The sequence below is a fragment of the Euphorbia lathyris genome, chromosome 8 (genome assembly GCF_963576675.1).
Source record: "Euphorbia lathyris chromosome 8, ddEupLath1.1, whole genome shotgun sequence".
NCBI lineage: Eukaryota > Viridiplantae > Streptophyta > Magnoliopsida > Malpighiales > Euphorbiaceae > Euphorbia > Euphorbia lathyris.
In genome coordinates, this window is record NC_088917.1 from 7,887,223 (window position 1) to 7,909,163 (window position 21,941).

Below are 21,941 nucleotides of genomic sequence, written 5' to 3' on the forward strand. Positions count from 1 at the left end.
GCGCCGCTCGTTCCACCATCACCTAATGGTGGAACGAGTGCGCCATACTTTCCACCTTACGGTGGAAAGCATGTCCAACGCCGTTGCCACCACGGTGGAACAAAAAGTTCGTCTGTTCCGCCCATGGTGGCAACGACGTCGGAGTTCTGTTTAGGAAAAAAAAAACGGGTTCCGCCTCCGATTTCGGAGGCGAAACCGGTGATTTCGGACATATATTTTTTTAAAAAAAACTTATCCGAAGATTCATTAAGCCTTTTTCCCTTCCTTTCTTTGTCGGCATGTCGTTTTAGGTGGGGTTTTATAAAAAGCTTCGAAAGCTAGAGATGATTTGAGAGTTTTTGGTTATTGGTTTGAAATTGTGAGGAGGGCATAAATATCAAAAGAGTGCGGTGGAATGTATAACCTTAAGTATATAGCAATACCCAAAAAAAACTGAGCTACTTTACATAAGGGCAATTTGGTCTATATGAACAAAATTGTTTGGAAAGGAACTTGGTAGACCTACATTACATATCAATTTGGTACTTCATAAGGGTTTCTATCGAAAGTTCAGTTAAGGTTTTGAGGTAGAGACATGCATCTGTGCTCCCTCCATGGTAGAGACATTGATATGTCCGATGGAAACTTGTTTTGCTGTTTATAGGATCCGATTGCGATTAGGGTTACAATTAAATCAGCATCTCGGGTATCAACTAATAGTCACGAACCTATACAAAGTTATCTTCACCCTCGGGTATTTGCAGCCGCTGTTGTTTGCCGGTAATTTTCGTTTCCTAATTTAAAGTTTATTTTACTTCTTTGGCACTTTGTATTCTGATTAGAATGGCTGGAGTAATCCCAGTAAGTTTTTCTTTGGCACTTTGTTTTCTGATTCAGAATTGAGCTGAAGGTTTATAGTAATTATTGTCAATGTTAAGAATTGATCTTAAAAGACAAAAGTGAAACAATCTTCAATTTGTCATGAATTAGTTCAGAAGAAAATCTCAAATTAAAATGTATATATTAGACACAATATCCTTGAAATAAAGGAAGAAAAACGTGACCTTCTTATGATGCACTGAAACTCATCATGACACGGGTTTCAGCTTTTCCGAAAAACTCCCAGAAAATGATACTAAATGTTTCCTGCAATTACCAAAATATGAAAAACTGTTTCCTCTACCTTTTCCAGAACTACCAAAATTTTAGAAATTCAAACTTTATATTTTACGATTCCAGTTCAGTCTAAGATTATAAGATTATGAAAACTAAAAATTCCTATTTGACTCATAATTTCTTTCTCCTCTAATTTCTGTCCCAGGAATCTCGATTGAACTTGGACTTTCTTTCTTCATCTTGTTATTTGTTCTTGTTTTTTAAATATATTATTATATTTTTAATATTTAAAACGCTTTTCGGTTTCCGGTTCCGTGCACATACCTCATAAGCTAGCTAGGTGTGAGAGCAATAAAGCACAAACCATATGTTCAATTACTCAATGCTAAAGTATAACCATCCATAAACTAATGAAAACAATAACAAAGAGCAAGTTCATAGCAGTTGATGCCAGCATTCTAAAACTTGGGTTTTAATGAGAAAATAAAATTTTAACCTTTCCTTCGCTTGCGAGAAGAACTTGGGTTTATAAAGTTTAATAATCTTAACTTGTTTGGCTGGAAAGGTTTATAAATGATGTGTAGAACTCTCAATTCTTTATGGAAATTTTTGGTCTATATAATATGAGCTGACTTGATTTTTGGCCTACAGATAATCCCAATTTTGTTGGTTGAGAAATAAAGGAAATAACTCTTTTATATTGCTACTCTTACTTTACCCAATGGCTGTATGGGAAGGGAACTCACCTTCCACAAATGACGCTTTATGTCACTTCTGAGGGGCTTGGGAAAATTATGTAACAAATTCTCTACGTCAAGACCTTTAATTTGTTTCCAGATCATGGCGTCTCACACCATTTCTTAGGGTAGGGGGAAAGAATACGTGTCCATCAAGAGAATCCCAATAAATTTTGTGAAGAAATATGGCAAAGAACTCTCTTCAATTTCTACACTTACTAGACCCGATGGTCATTTATGGATAGTGGAACTCGAATACTGAGAATCCCAATAAAGTTTGTGAAGAAATATGGGAAAGAACTCTCTTCTATTGGCTTCACTTACTAGACCCAATGGCCGTATATGGGTAGTGGAACTCGAAAAAATTGACAGCAAGTTATGGTTTCATAATGCTTGGCATGAATTTGTAGACTACTACTCTGTTCGTGTTGGACATTTCCTTGTTTTCAAATATGGAGGGGAGTCAAACTTTCATGTCCATGTATATGAGGAGTTTGCAGAAACCATGTCATGATAATCAATGTCTAAAGGCGGCCTAAGTGAAACAAGAAGAAGAAGACAGTAGCTTTGTGGAAATGTTTGGTTCTGATTCTCGGAGAGTATGAGCACCAAGCTTCCTACAGAAGCAAACTTTGGATATTCTCGGGACAAAGAAGTGCAATTCAATGAGAGCGAGCTTACTACTCCTCCTTGTAAAGTTGGTTTGCCTATATTAGGAGAAGTGTGGCACAAGAAGAAAAAGAGAGCAATACTGCAACTCGATCAACATCCCATCTATCAACAACAGATAGTCATGAAGCCATACAAAATTCTTATTAGGAGAAGTGTGACACAAGAAGAAAAAGAGAGTAATTCTTGTTGCTGAATACAACTGTGAAGAAAACTGCAATGGATTTGGCAGTTAAACTCCAATACGGAGAGTCAGCATATCATTTGAAATCAAGTAAGCTTTTGGTGGAGTGCAAAGCATGCAAGGTAACTAAATGAAGCAATGGAAGCGAAGCACGAGGTTCACTCAGAAGTAAGGAAACTTCACAAGAAGACTGTCAAAAACACCACCAATTGGGCAACATATCTCTTTGCTTGAATTGCTTTCTTGGCTATATTCAATTTGGCAGGCACTATGGATAAAACAGAGCCTAGACCATTATTCAATTTCTTCATGTTCTGATATTGATTTGGAGAGATTGATGATAGTGAAAAATAGAGCATAATCCTGTTTCTTTTTTTATTTTTGGTTTTGTATTGGTCTGATGATGATATTGTTGGTTTATCGTTATGGATATCAATGGTAGATGAGATTGCAACTAATTAATGTGAATGCTTCTGTTTTTGTTTTTGATGATTAATACTGAATTTGAAATCTTATTAGCTGCTACTAATATCTACTTGTTATATTGACGGTCTATACTGTATTTGCTTGTGCTTACGTGTTGTCGAAGCTAATTGTACTGTATTTGCTTGCACTATACAGTCTCCACATCGATTCATAATGTGACCTCGTGCAAGTGGATGTTTATGTGAAATGCGATTGTTAGCTCATCTTATTTACATCTTACATGTTCATTTCCGTTATAGTTCAGTTTTACTTTTACCTAAACTTGAACTTTTACATGTTGAGCTTATCCACCCTTAATTTTGATCCCAAAAATTCTAATACCTTTTGGCATGGAGTGTATGTATGGGAAGATATTATGTAAGAAGGAGGTAACAAATGAGAGTTTTCAGGTGAACAAAGCAAGCTTGTTAGATACTTAGATCGATGCGTGGGACAGAGGGCTCATAGTACCTGCTAGATGGTTTGCTGTGTGCCTTATTGTAGCTTTCAAACTATTTTGGGTGGATAATCAGATTTTTTAAGTTCTAATGTAGCAATTTCTGCAAAGATCTATCTATGGAGAATGTGTGTTTGGGCATCTGCTCCAATGCAATAGTGTACTTGAAGCCATTTGTCACCTACTTAAATGGAGTCCGAACGTTAAAAACTTTGTGGTGAAGCCTAGCTGTTTATTTCAGCAAAGAATTTTCCTATAAATGTCTTTTATGCAATAGTGTACTTAAATGGAGTCAGCCAAAAACTATGGGCTTGGCAGTTTTTTAGTGTCCATAGGGCTTGATCCCTGTATAGAGCGTTCTTACAAGCCCTACTTCCGAGAATATAGCTGAACCCAAACTAATACTCGTTATTCCATTCCGAATACCGTCCCGCAAGATTCCTGTGTATCAAACATAGACCCTCGTAGGAGCACGCACTATGGGCTCGGCGGTTTCTTAGTGTCCATAGGGCTTGATCCCTATAGAGCGTTCTTGCAAGTCCTACTTCCAAGAATATAGCTGAACCCAAACTAATACTTGTTATTCCATTCCGAATACCGTCCCGCAAGATTCCTCTGTGTATCAAACCTCGACCCTCGTAGGAGCACGCACTATGGGCTCAGCAGTTTCTTAGTGTCTATAGGGCTTGATCCCTGTATAGAGCGTTCTTACAAGTCCTACTTCCGAGAATATAGCTGAACCCAAACTAATACTCATTCCATTCCGAATACCGCCCCGCAAGATCCCTCTGTGTATCAAACCTCGACCTTTGTAGGAGCACGCACTATGGACTCGGCGGTTTCTTAGTGTCAATAGGGCTTGATTCCTGTGTAGACATCCCCCTCACTTTCCCAAGACAAGATGCTTGCCTCATAGTCGCCGATGGATTAGGGCATATTACTCAAGCCAAATGTATGTTCATTGGTCGGTGAGGAACAACCATTGATATTGTTCCATTCAACACTCATTGCTGAAGCTTCCTCGGAGCTATGCAAAGATTTCGGGCCAATTGGCCTACGGATAAATAAATGTAATCCATCCGACCATCAAGTTTTCTGAGAGTTAGCTGGATAGCCCATTAGACTGTCATGACCTGAGATTGGATCTAATCACATCGCCTGAAATCTAGGAGTGTCGAAACGGATTGTTGCGTCATTAATCGTGTCATGTGGAATATTATATATGCTATAAATGCAACAAAAATGATAACCGTATCAAACGAGTCGTGTCAAACAGGTTATTTCTGTAAACCGTGTTGTCTGAGTAAAAATTATCAGCCTACTTAAATCAAGTCAAAATATCATGTTCCCTTCCTATGTCCTATAAAGGAATAATCAATGTCGTCTCAACGATTTTTCGGTTTCTCGGTTTTTCGTTTTTGTTCTGGTGATTGACTAATTTTTTTGCACATAACTGCAGCTTCTACAAAATGCACAACCACTGAAGCAGCTTCCGGTGGTCGGACCCCTTTTCACCCCTCCAGTCAACGTGACTGCGGTGGCAAATGTTGCAGTGAGGGCAGCAACTGATCCTGTTTTTCCTCTAGGCATTTTTGATGTATATGGAATTTTACGATATACCCAGCGAAAGTCGAAGTAGATTTCTTGAATATTTTGTTTTCGTCTTGTTTTTTCGACAGAATAGAGCTTAACCGAGCTGCTAAATGTTTCTAGGGTTTCAGAATTTAGCAGTCACTCTGTGGTTGAGTTTGAAATTTGTTGAGCCAGTGAAACAATAATTTAAAGTGCATAGAATAATTGTTATGCAGTAGTTCTCCTGCATTCGATGTAGTTTTTAGTCAGGCTGTTAATTTCTTATAAAACCAACTCGGTTTGAATTGGAGTATATAAATTACATAACACGATTATTATATAATTCGTTTTTAGTTCAATTATACTTTGTAGTATTCAATCGATTATATTAGTTATTAAAAAATTGTTTCTAAAAGAAAAAATTAGTAGAACTGTGAGTGTGAAAATTTAAGTCAGGTAAAAGTGTATTATTTATTTCAAGGTTGTACAAAACAGGAAGGTTTTGTTTGGTGAAATGTAATTTACAATACTTATGTTTAGTCAAATGTTGACAGAAACTTTAATTATTCTCAAATTTTCATATTTTTTATTAAAGATTGTAAGGAAAGGTAAGCGGCGAACATCCCAGCAATGCTGGTACCCCACCACAGACCCAAAAACTTACTAATGATAGTTAAAAACTTATTAATTTTTGTTTGTTTTTTTCCATTTTTGCGTTTGCACGTTTTTCTCTTTTTTTTTGCATTTTTTGCATTTTTCGCATCTTTTCTATTTTCCGTTTCTGCATTTTCACGTTTTTTCCATCTTTTGCGTTTTTCTCTTTTTTCATTTTTCGTGTTTCATGTTTTTTTTCTCATTTTTCATATTTTCCGTTTCTATTTTTCATGTTTTTCGATTTTCACATTTCCATGTTCTTCATATTTTTCATGTTTTCATCTTATGTTTTGCCGTTTAATAAGAATTGTGGATAATAAATATAAATAATAAAATATATATTCGAGCTAGTTGTAATGAGAATTTATGTCTATTTTTTATGTAATCTCCATTACATAAATTTGTAAAGAAAAATTGAGTGATGTAATTGCAATTTCATTACGATAAAAACAATTCACTAATCTAAATATGGTAATGAACATACATTGTAATGAGCATTCATTACAACGTACCAAACGACACCTAAGTGTTAGTTGGGTGGATAGGTCCTCTGGAGATTAATTGCAGAATAATCAAGATTAATTTTATTTATTTATTTAACTTTTAATAAATAAATTATTATATAAATAATTAAAACTCTTAAACTTAGCACGTTTTACCTATTGACACCTTTAACTTTTAAAATAATCTATCACACATTTCTAGTTGGCTTTAAAAATCTACCAAATGCTTATAATTGATTTAAAAACTTATTACATACCTATAGTTGGTTCATTCAGTCTTTCTGCACACAAAATCGTTGATTTGTCATCTTTGGCAGATGAGGCGGTATACAGAAACGAATTCACGCACTTTTTTTTTCTTTCTATAGTACGCATGCCACCTCAACTGTCAAAGATGACATATCAACGATTTTGTGTGCAGAGGTCCGAATGAGCCAATTATAGATGTGTGATAGGTATTTAAAGCCAAGTATAAGTACGTGATATGTTTTTAAAGCCAACTATAGGTGTGTGATATGTTATTTTATTTCAGAGTGCCAACAGGTAAAACATACAGTAAAGCCTCTATAAATTAATAATGTTGGAACCATGAAATTTTATTAATTTATAGAGAGATTAATTTATCGAGTATAAAATTACTGAACTAGTCCAAGTCGGGATCAGAAAGGTTATTAATTTATCGAGTATTAACTTATGAAGGTTTTACTGTACCAAGTTTAAAGGTGTAAATATGCATTAAGCCAACATTTTTTATTCCGAAAAATAGAAACAAACGGACACTAAAGACACGTTTGTTTTACCTACTATTTGATGTTGATGTTGCTGATGCTGTTGGAAAAAACTGCTCTTCCAAAAAACATGAATTCGCTGCTTTTGTAAAAGACTACCTTTAAGGTGTAACAGGCAAATATGAAGTCCCTAAGAGCATCTCCAATTGAGGGTGCCCAAAAGAGTGTCAACTGATGTGTATCAGATTTGACAACTTTTAAAGGGTGCCCACTATTGGAGTGATTGTGGGTGCCAAGCAAAGTTGCCAATTTTTGGCAATCTTTTGGCAACCTTGTTTATTATTTTTTTTTAATATAAAATATGTAGTTCCTCTCTTAGAAATAATAAAATCTGTAGTCTTTTATTTTTAATTTTATAATAAAATAATAAATTGTAGGATTATAATGGCAACTTTTCAAGCAACTTCTGTTGGATCATTTTTTAAGTAAATGTTGTCAAAAGTGATGTGGATGAAAGAAACAATAAAATATTATATTTTGAGATTATTTGTTAAGTTTTGGCACTCTTTTACACATGATCTAACCAAAAACCTAAAACTCTCATTTTAAAGTGAAAAAACAAACAATAGCATGAAAGTGAGCAACCAAACATAAGGCAAAAAGCATCATTAGGCCTCAAAACTTTCATTTTTTGGTTCATTAAGCCCTTGATAATTTATTTGATATATTAAGTCTTTGATCATTTATTTTTTGTCTCAATAAGTCATTCATGACAAAAAGAAAAAAAATGAACATAAAATTCGGTTATCAGACTGTTATTCATTGTATTTGTATTCGAAATTGATATTTTTTTACTATTTGAAAGCAGTTTTGAATGTATAAGTTGGTTATAAGAAAATTGTAAAAATCTTAATTTAAACTGTAATTTTTTTTTAATAATTTCAAATATAGATGAAGTAAATAACATATTTTTAACAGAATTAGATGCTCACAACTTACTAATTTAGTCATGAATGACTTAATGAGATAAAAAATAAAGGCTTAATACATCATTTGCCCCTAAACTTGTCCAAAATGGTTGATTGCCCCTCTGAACTTTCAAAGTGTTTCGATAGCCCCTGAACTTGCATAAAATGTTCAGTTAGCCCCTGAACTTGCGTAAAATGTAATCAATTAATAATTCGGTTGTAAAAAAGTAAGTCAAATGCGGAAGATATGTTACACTTGCTTTAGAATGTTATTACATGTGAAACTTTACAAAATAGATTAAAACATGTTAAAAAAGAATTTCTTACTTATTCAACTATAAAACATTTTCTTCTCTAATATTATAATCGCATACTCCAATTTTGGTCGTTTTACTTTTTTAAGATGTGTGTAACATATTTTTCTCATTTGACTTACTTTTTTACAATCGAGTGATTAATTAATTACATTTTAATATCGAGACACTTTGAAAATTTAGGAAGCTAATCAATTATTTTGAATAAGTTCAAAGGGCAAATGATGTATTAAGCCAAAAATAAATAATTAAGTACTTCCAAATAAAAATTTAATTTTGTCAAAATTGGAGTGACTTCACATAGGAACAATTTGATCTGCATTACATAAGGGCAATTTGGTCTATATGAAAAAAATTGTTTGAAAAGGAACTTGGTAGACCTACATTATATAAGCATAAGGGTTTCTATCTATCGAAACTCTGCGCCGTCCAATGACCACTCCTCATTTTTCGCCGTGCATCGGTGTAAATCGGCGTTCCCTGCTACAGACATTGATATCTCCGATGGAAACTTGCTGTGCTGTTTATGCGACTAGGGTTACAATTAAATCTGCATCTCTGTGTATCAACTGATAGTCATGAACCTATATAAAATTATCTACACGATTGGGTAATTTCCATTTCGTAATTTAAATTTATTTTACTTCTTTTGTTTGGTTCACTTTTTAGTTTATTTTACTTATTGGCGTTCATTAGAATGACACTTTGTATTTTGATTTTGAATTGAGTTGAAGGTTTATAGTAAGTAATTGATGTCAATGGTAAGAATTGATTTTAACAGACAAAATTGAAACAATCTTCAATTTGTCATGAGCAAGTTCATAGCAAGTTTATGCTAGCATTCTAAAACTTGGGTTTTAATGAGAAAATCAACCTATCCTTTGCTTGCGAGAAGAACTTGGGATTATAAAGTCCAATAATCTTATCTTGTTTGGCTGTTTTTCGGTTATGGTACAGGTCTGTTTGACTGTTTTCTATACACATACATGTGATATCTTTCACTTTTATGCTTCCTTTTTTCTTATCTTTCTGTTTTACATCCTTTAAAATCATTGATGGGTATATGTTTGCTATTTTTAAATTAGTTGTGCAAAATGCTCAACTACTTAATTTTTCGATACAAGATGCAATGATGTCTTTCGAATCTTATCTTTCTGTGAACATTGTGGCAGGAGCACTGGATTTTGACTTCCCTCTAGGTGGATTATGGGGCTGGGATCCTTCAAAAAGTGTCTCCGAAGATGACCGGTTGATGTATTTGAGGGGTTTTCGAGTGACCAAAGAGGAAGTTATATGAGCTGACTTGTTTTTTGGCCTACAGAAAATCCCAATTGTGTTTGTGAAGAAATAAAGAGTGGACCTAATGGCTGTATATGGGTGGTGGAACTCGAAAAAATTGACAGCAAGTTATGGTTTCATAATGGTTGGCATGAATTTGTAGACTACTACTCTGTTCGTGTTTGACATTTCCTTGTTTTCAAATATGGAGGGGAGTCAAACTTCCATGTCCATATATATGAGGAGTTTGCAGAAACCATGTCATGAGAATCAATGTCTAAAGGCCCAAGTTAAACGAGAAGAGCACCAAGGAGAGAAACTTCCTGCAGAAGCAAAGTTTGGATATTCCAGGGACAAAGAAGTGCAATTCAATGAGAGCGAGCTTACAACTCCTTGTAAAGTTGTTTTGCCTAAATTAGGAGAAGTGTGACACAAGAAAAAAAAGAGAGCAATACTGCAACTCGATCAGGGTTAGATATTGCAACTCGGTCAGCATCCCGTCTATCAACAAATGATAGTCATGAAGCTATACAAAATTCTTATTAGGAGAAGTGTGACACAAGAAGAAAAAGAGAGTAATTCGTGTTGCTGAATACAACTGTGCAATGGATTTGGCAGATAAACTCCAATATGGAGAGTCAACATAGCTTTTGAAATCAAGCAAGCTTTTGGCGGAGGCTGGTGCAAAGCATGCTAGGTAACTAAATGAAGCAATGGAAGTCAAGCACGAGGTTCACTCAGAAGTAAGGAAACTTCACAAGGAGGCTGTCCAAAACACCACCAATTCGGTAACAAATCTCTTTGATTGAATTGCTTTCTTGGCTATATTCAGTTTGATTCAATTTCTTCATGTTCCAATATTGATTTGTAGAGATTGATAATAGTGAAAAATAGAGCATTATCCGGTTTCTTTTTTTATTTTTCGTTTTGTATTGGTGTACTGATCATATTGTTGGCTTATAGTTATGGATATTAATGGTAGATGAGGTTGCAACTGAGATGTGAATGCTGCTTCTGTTTTTGATGATTAATACTGAATTTGAAATGTTATTAGGTGGTATTAATCCCTACTTGTTATGTTGACGGTCTATACTGTATTTGCTTGCGCTTACCTGTTGTCGAAGATAATTGAACTGTATTTAGTTTCGAAGATTTTCATGGTTATAAATTCTAACATCTTTTGTCATGGGGTGTATGGCAAGATGTTATGTAAGAAGGCTGTAACAAATGAGAGTTTTCGGTGGTAGATACTTAGATGCGTGGGACAGAGGGCTAGATGGTTGCGGTGTTCTTATTGCAGCTTTCCAATTATTTTGAACTGGATAATAATATTGTTTCATTCACAATATATGAAACGCCTCTGTTTAGTTCAGCAAAGAATTTTGCTATAAATGTATATTACATAATGCTGAAGATGTCTTTTATACCTTTTCAAGTCATGGAGGCCATTCAACATATCTCAACTAGCCTATAGGTTATGATCCAGAGGCCCATCCTTACACCCAATTCATTTGGTGCATGACGCTAATTTCAACGGGAGCTCCAACATTGAACCATGACTAACTCAACCCAAAAGGTACCTCAAAGGGTGAAGATTGTCTCACATATTTAAGGAGCCATATAATTTTCTCATTTAGCAATGTAAGATGTTTAATAATATCAACCGTCAACCTCGAGGAATTTCAATTGTCACCCTTAAGGAACATTAAGATTTTAATCATAGAATTAAAACGTTCATCATATTTTCAACAATCAATCTTTCCTTAACAAATGTTATTGTTTAGTTCAGGATACAATAAATACAATATTTATTATATGACCCGATGGTAGCAATACATAAAATTAATATTCTATTATAAATCTATCTACGTTATTTGCTAATCAAGAGCTAAATTCTAAGCATTCATTGGTTACCGAAAATACCGAAAACTTTCATGGGCTTAAATTTAGCCTATAAAAGCACAAAAATTATCAATTATACATCATTAGAGAGCACCGCGGTCAGTGAATCCTGTCTTCGTTACGGAACATATGGTTGCCTATTGGGAATTGAATCATTGAATTATGTTGGAGAAGAATTACTCTCACTTTGTTCATTATTCTTGAAATTGAGAGATTTCAAGTCTTTTTTATCAAAGATTTTGAGTAAATAAAGAATCTTGGTCGATGTTGAAGATTCTGAAGAAATAAAGGACATGCCTATGTTCATAGATGAACATGGCTAAGAACACCATTAAAGCTAGAATAGAAGCTATTCCAGCAAGTAAAAATAAACCCCAAAAACTTTGGAGACTAAGACTATTTGAAGAAACAGAAGTGTCTGGATCTGGACATGTTTTTTGTTTGCCAAACCATGTTTCTTCTATTTTCTTCATTTTATCTCCTTCTTTCACTTCCAATAATGCTCTTGACATATCTGCTACTAGAGGAGATCCTCTTGCAAATACCTGTCAAAATCATAATCCAAAACAAAACCGTGTTAGCGGTGGCAAATACAGGATTGGTCGGTTGGGCGATTTTACAGGTGGGTTGTAAAAAAATATTTTTTGCTATAAATTGTTCAATTTTTTTTTTCTGTATATATATACATGTTATAATCTGGATGGAACCAGTTTTGAAGTATCAATGTAAAACTTCTCAAAATTAAGCTATATTATGTTTAAGATTCTTAACATGTTAAAAAAAATTGTGTCTAATAGAAAAAATCGGATTTAGGGAGGATATAATAGATCAAACAAATTTAAAAATTTGGATTTAAGAGATGACCTAACAGGTAAAAAAAAAAAATCCCTATAGAACTATTAGTGATGAGCCACTTGATATTTTGGGATGCTGACTTGGAGTTCTTTTTAACATTCTAGCACAATCACGACTTATAGAATGGGGAGCAGAATTAGGGATGTAAAGGGGGGATGGGATGGGGAGTTATATTCCCCATCCCTGTTTCTCGACCTATCAGGGATTCTCCGTCCCCGTCCCATCCCCAAAACCTAATGGGAACCTTTTTTGTCCCCATCCCCATTTCATTATTTTTTTTAATATATATATATATATATATATATATATATATATATATATATAACTTTTATTTTTTTTTCCACACATTTGGCATAGTATAACGACAAATAATAAGGATAATTGGAGTTGAGTGGTAGAAACAAAGAATAAAATTGACCTAATCTAATTAAATGTTAAATGGAGAATTAATCGGAGAATTTGCAGAGATCCTGTGGGGGACATATCAAGGACAAGTTTGGGGATCCCCACTGGGTGGGATACCTATCCCCGTCCTCGCTTGCGTGAGACAAAACAATCCCCATCCCCACACCAAGAACATTCTAATAGGGAATTCTCTGTCCCTGTCGGGACGGATCTCCGACGGGTTGCCCCGTCCCAATCACGATTAAACTGAAAAACGAGAGAGAAACTTACGAATCCAAAGCCGGCAGTCATGAATGTAGGTTCAACCATTGTATGCTTAGAGCAATACTTTGCTAGAAAAAGCTTTATATATGGAACTTCATCAAAAGCAGCAGAGATTCCACCATTTTTGCTTCCTTTTGAGAAAAGATCATGCAATTCTTGAGCAGAAGAATATACCTTGAGATTGGAATCTTCAAAACCTAAGTTATGCAAGATTCCCAATACAAAAGAATCCTTTAAGTAGCCCACATTTTCATGATTTCTAATGAGTTGATTCACATCAGTAACAGTAGGCAGTAACTTTTGGACTGTTAAAAGACTTGTTAAACTTGCTGTGTAGCTTTGTGAGAGAATCAACACAACAAAAAACCATATGATGGCTAGTGTTCTTGCTAGGTTGCTAACCAATCTTTCTCCTGTTGTAAAGTACATAAAATTGAGTTAGAAGTATGATTAATTCTGGGGTTAAATGCACGGTTTCGTCACTGAACTTTTATGGTTATCTCAAATAATCACTCAACTTCAATTTGTCACTCTAGCAACTTCAAAGGGCAAAAAGACATTATAAAAGTGGTGTGGCTACCACATCAATAGTAATCTATTTTCACGGCTGACTGAAACGACATGTAACTGGCAGCTAAATGACACGTAGTTGTGACCTAGCTGATTGAAATGGCACGTGTCATAAGGTGAAAACCACGTGTAATTTCGGTTAGCTAGGTGACAGCCACATGTCATTTCATTCGGTGGTGAAAGTTGATTAGCCACATGTCATTTGTTGTGTGAGAATCAACACAACAAAAAACCATATGATTGCTAGTGTTCTTGCTAGGTTGCTAACCAATCTTTCTCCTGTTGTAAATTACATAAAATTGAGTTAGAAGTATGATTAATTCCGGGGCTAAATGCACCGTCTGGTCACTGAACTTTCATGGTTATCTCAAATGATTGCTCGACTTCAATTTGCCTCAATAAAACCATTCAATTTTGAATTGTGTCTCAATAAAGCCACTCCAGCAAATTCAAAGACAAAAAGACACTAGAAAAGTGATGTGGCTACCACATCAACAGTAATCAACTTTCACCGCTGACCGAACCAACATGTAACTGCCACCTAGATGACACGTAGCTATGACCTAGCTGGCCAAAAAGACACGTGTCAGAAAGATGGAAGCTATGCCATTTTGTTCGGCTAGGTGGCAGTCACGTGTCATTTCAGTAAGTGATGAAAGTTAACTAGTGCTGACGTGGAAGACACATCATATTTCTGATGTCTTTTTGCTCTTAAAGTCACGACAGTGACTTTATTAAGACAAAATTCAAAGTTGAATGATTTAATTGAAATTGAGTCACGGTTTGAGACAAGTTTTAATAAAGTCATTCAAGCAACTTTAAGGGCAAAATGACATCAGAAAAGTGATGTGGCTACCGCATCAACAATAGTCAACTTTCACCACTGATCAAAAAGACATGTAACTGTCATCTAGATGATACGTAGCTGCGACCTAGCTGACCGATCATGTCAGAAAGGTGGAAACCACGTATCATTTCTGTCAACTAGATGGTAGCCACGTGTCATTTCAATCAGTGGTAAAAGTTAGCTAGTGCTAACGTGGAAGTCACGTCATATTTCCAATGCCTTTTTGCTGTTGAATTTGTCAAAGTGACTTTATTAAAATAAAATTCGAAGTTGAATGATTTAATTGAAATTGAGTGATCAATTTGAGATAAAAATGAAAGTTCAATGACCAAGAGTACATTTAGATATCAAAATAAAATCAAATGATTTATACTATAATGAAAGTTCAGTGACCAATATCATTTTGGTCACTGAACTTTCATGGTTATCTCAAATGACCACTCGACTTCAATTTAACATAATTTGGCATTCTTGTGAATAATTCCCAAAGTAAAGCGTATCAATTTCTAATGAGATAGGGTATTAAAATAGCTTTATGATTTTTGGAAAAGAACTGATTTAGCTCCCATATATAAAACAACACAATTTTCAATTGATGTGTTTGTTAATTCATATTGCTGAAAGATGAAAGTGATATTGGAACTAAAATATGTGTCACCTAAGTAATTAAAGGGTTAACAATATAGTCATCCAATATATCAGTTACTGTTAGTGAGGACTTTAATTACAACATTTGACAAATATTATGACCGGCATTGTGTTATTTTGTATGTAATGACTAAATCGATTTTTTTTTTCTAAAAATCTTGTGTCTATTTTGATACCTTATCTCATTTCTAATATTAATAATGTCATTTGAACATTTATGAACCAATGTAGACTTAATACATCAGTTGCCCTCTAAACCTGGCCCAAAACTTCAACAGCTCTTAAACTAGTCAAAGTTCAAAATGATCACTTATTTTTATCCGATTGCATTCAATAATCTCTTATTCTTATCTAGTTACATTCAGTACCCCCTAATCTTGTCTAATTGTATTCAATAACCTTAACTTATCAACTGCCCTGTGAGCTTCCAAAAGTTCCTAATTGTTTGTCTATTTTGACATTCTCTTTTTGACACGTGACGAGCGCTTTTACATGTGACGGAGCATGTCATTTTTTTTGCATCCAACGAATTCTATTCAGAAATAAGGGTTTATTTGATGCAATTGGACAAGAATAAGATGTCATTTTAAACATTTGAAAGTTCAAAGCGTAGTACAAATTTTGGACCAAGTATAGGGAGCAACAGATGTATTAGCCCAACTTACATATCAAGTTGAAGCGTTAGAAATCTCAAGTTCAAGTCCTAATGTATAAAAAAACTTTAATTGGAAGAAAAGTCACCTAAAAAGTAGTCTCGAACTGAGTAATCAAATAAATTATATAAAAATAGGATAATGGCCAAATTTGACCTTAACATTTCGAATGAATGGCAGATTTAGCCCTAACGTATGAAATAATCCAAATTTAAACCTAACGTTTTTAAATGAGATCAATTTAAGTCGTACACTATCTAAAATTTGAAAAACTGGTTTTACTATTATGTAACTATCACATCAGACATTCCAAACAAACTTGTTTGGAAGGTCTGTTGTGACAATTAAATAAGAGTCAAATTATATTTTTCAAAATTTTGGTAACATATGTTTAAAATTGATCTTGTTTGGAAACGTTAAGGTTAACTTTTTACCCTTTCACACTTTATGACTGAATCTGCATTTTTTAAAAATGTTAGAGTCAAATTTCATCCATATCCCTAAAAAATAATAGGGTAAATTACAAATAGATGCTCTGTGGTTTCACCGATTTGCATATGGATATCTCTGGTATTTTTCATTATAAACGCAACCCTCTAGTTTTCAAATTTCATTTTTTTGTTGGCTTTGCCAAATTTAGCCGATAGCGATCTCAAAATAGAAATTTTCAAGAATTAAAGTTCCTTAGCATAATACTAGCTATGAAACTACATTTTTTTATTTTTCAAAATCATTATTTTTGGAGTTTCTCTCTCTAAACATTGACTTTTCCCTCTCATAAAATCATTTAATTCTGGCTTAAACCATACGCAGCCCCTGGACTTGTCAATTTTGATCATTTTGCCCCTGAACTACGGAACGACCTATTTGCCCCTTAACTATTTAAAAGTTGCATTAGCAACCTCCTATTTTCATTATAAGAGAAACAATATCAAGTTCCAACATTAGTACAAGTGTTCGTGGAAATATTGGGACCATCCTGCATATATGTAGATGATTTAGAATCTATATACAATTTTTATGAGAGAACTTATGTGCTATATATATTAACCTCATTTGCAGCTTGTTTTAGTAGTGCACAATCCTTTTTATTATGATCTTGCGTGCTTGCAATGAGAACATGTCATGATTGTTTCCCTTATAATGAAAAGAGAGAGTTGCTAATACCACTATAGTTGAAGGGGAAAATAGGTCGTCTCGTAAATTCAGGGAAGAAAATGACCAAAAGTGACAAGTTCAGGGGCTGTGTATGGTTTAGGTCTTTAATCCTTGAAATTTTTTATTTTGAGGTCGGCCAAATTTGACAGTCAATAAAAAATGGAAATTTTACAAACCTAAGCGTTGCGTTTGTAACGAAAAACACAACAGATAATTGAGGAAGGATCTATAAATCCGTGAAACCAAAGGACATCTATTTGCAATTACCCAAAAAATAATAATTGAGGAAGGATCTTACTTTGAGCAAAAACCATAGTTGAGAAAGAAAACCAGAAGCAAGTGGCAGCTTGATGGGAAGGAGGACCTCTAAAATCTTGATTGACTCTATGTTCAAGAACCCACATTGAAAATCCAATGAAAACAAAGAAACAGAAAGTAGCTATCCAAAGATCCCATGTTAATGGCTTCAAGAAAATCCATGCACTTTTATGATTGTTATCCTTTATTGGTACTACCATTGTTACTCCTGATTCTGTGTATGGCAATGTGAAATCCACATATACTGATCTATCTAATGTTATTGTTGTATCTCCCACCACACCATCATACTTCTGTGAAAAAAAATGGATTATCGTGTCATAATTGTATCACCTAAGTAATATATTTTTTATAGAGAATAATAAGATATCAAAATAGCGGCTTTCTATAGTGATCTCAGATCAAAGGGGTCTAAGACGATTCAGATCATGCCACATTTAGCAATGATACTCAAGTGGCATAATCTGAACGGTTCCAAACCAGTTTGGTGCGAGACCATTCTAGAAAGTTGATATTTATCGTTGTATCTCCCACCACACTATTATACATATGTTAAAATCGATTATCGTTCATAATTGTACTAGATTAGATTTAATATATCTTCAGCCCATTTAAATTGTCCAAAAACTACAACTGACCCTATCAATTTCAAAATGTTACAACTACTCTCCTCGACTTTTTTGTTTACAACAAATAACATCTCAAATAAGTTAATATTTCTGATTTTGGGGATTTTTTTTTTTTTTGCATTTTTATTAATGTGTCAGCAAAATTAGTTAAATGTAGCAACTCATATTTTGAACTTCTTTTATTTTTGTTGTAATATTATATTGAATGTTTTTTCGAATTTAAGGCTTATTTGTCCCGAATAAGCAGCTTGAGGGGGTTATTTGTTCCAAATAAGCAATTTAAGGGCTTATTTGTTCCAAATAAGCAAGTTGAAGGGTTAGTTATAATGTTTTGAAGTTTAGAGAGTCGGTTGCAATTTTTTGAACAACTTGAAGGAGCTGGGATATATTAGGTCTATATTTTATAAAGGATAAGATATCAAAGTAGCCTTAAAAATTTTAAATACCTTGTACAGTGATCTGAGATGAAAAGGGTCTAGGACCATTCAAATCATGCAACATTTAACAATGATACTCACGTGACATGATCCGGACGGTTCAGAACCAGTTTGATGCGAGACTATATGTACTTGTTCAAAAAAGTCAATTGTCTTCCTGTATTTTGAAAACGTTCTATTTACCTTCTAAACTTTCTTAAAGTGATATTTTTTCCGTATAAACTTGTTTACATTAATCTAACCCATTTTGAACTTGCTTAAAGTGTAAGATCAACTTGTCCAAAATGCCATCTTCCTCTAACACATGGATTGTTAATTAGTCACTTTCATCAAGTTTAGAAGGTAAATAGGGTTGATTGCACCATTAGTCAGTGAATTTTTTTAATGGTCGTCTCAAAATGGTCACTCAACTTCAACTTGTCTTAGCAAAATCATTCAACTTTGATTTTTTTTCTCAATAACGTCACTCTGACAACTTCAAAAGCAAAAATATACCATAAATATGATGTGGCTTCCATATGAGTCTAGTCAACTTTCGCCGATGGTCGAAACGACATGTGACTACTGCGTAGCTGATCGAGATGACAGATGGCTACCATTTAGCTGACTGAAATGGTAGCCACATGTTATTTCGGTCAGCGTGAAAGTTGACTACTGTTGATGTGACAACCACATCACTTTTCTAGTGTCTTCTTACTCTTGAAGTTATTGAAGTGATTTTATTAAGACAAAATTCAAAGTTGAATAATTTTATTGAGACAAATTTAAGTTGAGTGACCATTTTGAGACAACCATGAAAGCTCAGTGACTAGCGATGCATTTAATCCGAGGTAAATAGGTCATTTTTAAATGATAGAGAATGGTTTGACTTTTCTGAAGAAGTATAGAAGGCTAGAAATGTATTATATAAAGGGGGTTAATTTAAAAAAAAAAAAATTGTGGTTGCACTTTTTCACGGACCGGTATCTGTAGTGTTTTTGCCCAAAAATAACCATGTGGTTACTGTCGTTAGCAAAATAACGGAAAATGTCTTGATAACGTTAAAATGCAGGGGTATTTTTTTTAAATTAACCCTTATATAAACTAGGGTTAATTACAAATAGATATCATGTGATTTCATGAATTTGCAGATGAGTACCTATGATATTTTTCATTACAAACGCAACCATTTGGTTTACAAAATTTTCATTTTTTAGTGATTTTGCCAAATTTGGTCGATAACAACCTCAAAATAAAAATTCTCAAGAATTAAAGTTGTTTAGAGCATCTCCAAAACTAACTAGCTATTTGGCTCTCTAAAATAATATAAAATATTAGTTTAATCAAATTTAGTTAGCCAAATTTATGTTTTACTCCAACCATGCTAGCTATTTGACTCTTTATTTGATTATTTTATCATTAGAAGTAATTAAATTTAAAGAAAAAAAAAAGAAAAAGTAGAAAAAAGATACAAAGAGGAAAGAGAAAGAATGATTAAAAAATAGAAATAACTAGCCAAAGAGACTAGCCAAATTTAGCTAGTGAAAATGGCTAGCTATTTATTTTAGAGAGCCATGTCACCTTGTTGGAGTGGTCACTGTCTAAATGGCTAGCTAAATTTGACAATTCAGAGAGCCATATTTCTACTTTTTTAATTTTTCAAAATCATCATTTTTGGAGTTTTCTCTTTCTAGATATTAATTTTCACTCTAATAAAAAATAACACCTAAATGACATTAAAACCAAAAATTTGAAGAATTAAAGTTGCTTAAAATATCATCTAAATCTTACAAATTTTTATTTTGAGGTCGTTATCGGTCAAATTTGAAAAGTCAACAAAAATAAATAAAAAATTTGCAAATCACACTATTGTATTTGTAACGAAAAATAATACAGCTAATTAACTACAAGCATCGATTCGTAATTAATTTCTTGTATAAATTAAGGAAGAGTAGAATTATTACCTTAGAGTAAACTTGATAGACCAAATCATTGTAAGTCCCAGCACTCCCACCATCTTAATTAGAAAAATGTATGTATTCATAACTTAAAGCATATGGTAATGCTTCCACAACTGCATCAAATACATCTATACAATACCCAATTGAATCTTCTCTTCTCACTTTCAAAAATTAAATCCACTCTTTACTGGCACTCCAATCCTCACCACCTTCTTCCCATTATTTGTTGGAATCTCCCATCCCTTTGGAACACTTGTTGTAATCCCTGGCCATATCACACTTCCAACATTCTTGGAACTTGAACTTCCCACATTCTTGGAACTTCCAACATTCTTGGAACTTGAAGTCGAAGTACTATCCAAATTTCTAACAAGCCCATTTCTTGGTGTCCAAAACCCAATTCTTCTTCCTCCTTTACCAACTACGTTAACTATCTCAAAATCTGACGAGGGTAACTGTCCGTTAATAAAAAGAAAATCTCTTGACAAGCCGTTGAAATTAGTGTTTGATAGTTCTTTAATAAGTTTTGGACCATTCTGAGAGACAGGGAGATGTGATATGTCTACTGAGTAGTTCTGGGATGTACTTTTCATTACAAACGATGCCGTTTTAGTACCGGATTTCTCAATTGCCAATGCTAATGCAATTGTAGCATCATATGCCCAAAGTCTATAAATGTTTAGTACTTTTCTTTCTTGCTGAAACTGGAACTTTCTCCGAAAATTTCGCAACCCTTTTGAGTTTGGAATGTAAGGTCTAATACCCAATACACCTTCCATTGAATCAATAACTTTAGGAGCTAAAAAATTCAAAAGATTAGTAATCTCATTTGTTACAATCCAAACATACCCTTTACTCATCATTTCAACCTCTTTCACTTTGGTGAAAAACTTAGATGCAAGAGAAGAAGGCATGTGAACTATGAACACTCTAGTTTGCATACTCATTAACTTATAAAGCTCTTTCTCAATTTCATCTTTGGTAGCCGCCGGAGAAATCGGACTCCGGTAAGGGATATTAGTGCCAATTGCTTGTAATTCATCAGCCAAATGAGGTATAATTCCTGGGCCATACTCATTGTTTATGTAAATAGGAACTACTTCTCTCCAACCAAAAGATTCTATTATGGAAGCTATGGGTTTGACTTGAGATGAATCATCTTGTGTAGCTCTGAAAAAGTATGGACTTGGGATGTATGTAAGAGAAGGGCTTGTTGCAGAATAAGAAATTATAGGTACTTGTGTTTTTTCTCCAATTTTCATTACAATATTGGCTTCCAATGCTGTAAAAACAGGTTGTCGTGTCATAATCGTATTGTGCATAGGTGTTAAAATCGAGATTCGATCCGTGACTCGAAATCTCATTTTACGAATCGGGACTCGTGAATCAAATCGAATTGTAAGATTCGGATCACATTCAAAATGCTATAAAAAAATAAAATATTAACCATATTTAACTTTAAATATTAGTCCAAAATGTAATTTTAATATATAAATAGAAATTATATTATAAAAGAAAGTAGTGACAAGCATAACATAGAAAATGGAAAGAATAGAGAGTAGAAGAAGATAATAACAAATAAATAGAAAAGAAGATGGAAGGTTTTGGAATTTGTAAAGTAAAGAGCTATCTAATTGAAACTATTCGTGTTTCATAACTTCTGTATTGACGTATCACTTATGTCACAATTC

General features: G+C 33.8%; 2 long non-coding RNA genes and 1 pseudogene across 2 annotated transcripts; 2 read left to right on the forward strand and 1 right to left on the reverse strand.

Moving 5' to 3' along the window:
* Window positions 1-579: 579 nt before the first annotated feature.
* LOC136202940 (uncharacterized) lies at window positions 580-3,143 on the forward strand. The gene is made up of 2 exons (XR_010674673.1): window positions 580-759; window positions 1,747-3,143. It is a non-coding gene; the product is annotated as an uncharacterized lncRNA (long non-coding RNA).
* A 5,615-nt stretch (window positions 3,144-8,758) lies between these two features.
* On the forward strand, window positions 8,759-10,622 carry LOC136201928 (uncharacterized). The gene is made up of 2 exons (XR_010674210.1): window positions 8,759-8,956; window positions 9,519-10,622. It is a non-coding gene; the product is annotated as an uncharacterized lncRNA (long non-coding RNA).
* Window positions 10,623-11,686: 1,064 nt separating this feature from the next.
* LOC136203834 (glutamate receptor 2.7-like) lies at window positions 11,687-21,557 on the reverse strand (annotated as a pseudogene).
* Window positions 21,558-21,941: the final 384 nt, after the last annotated feature.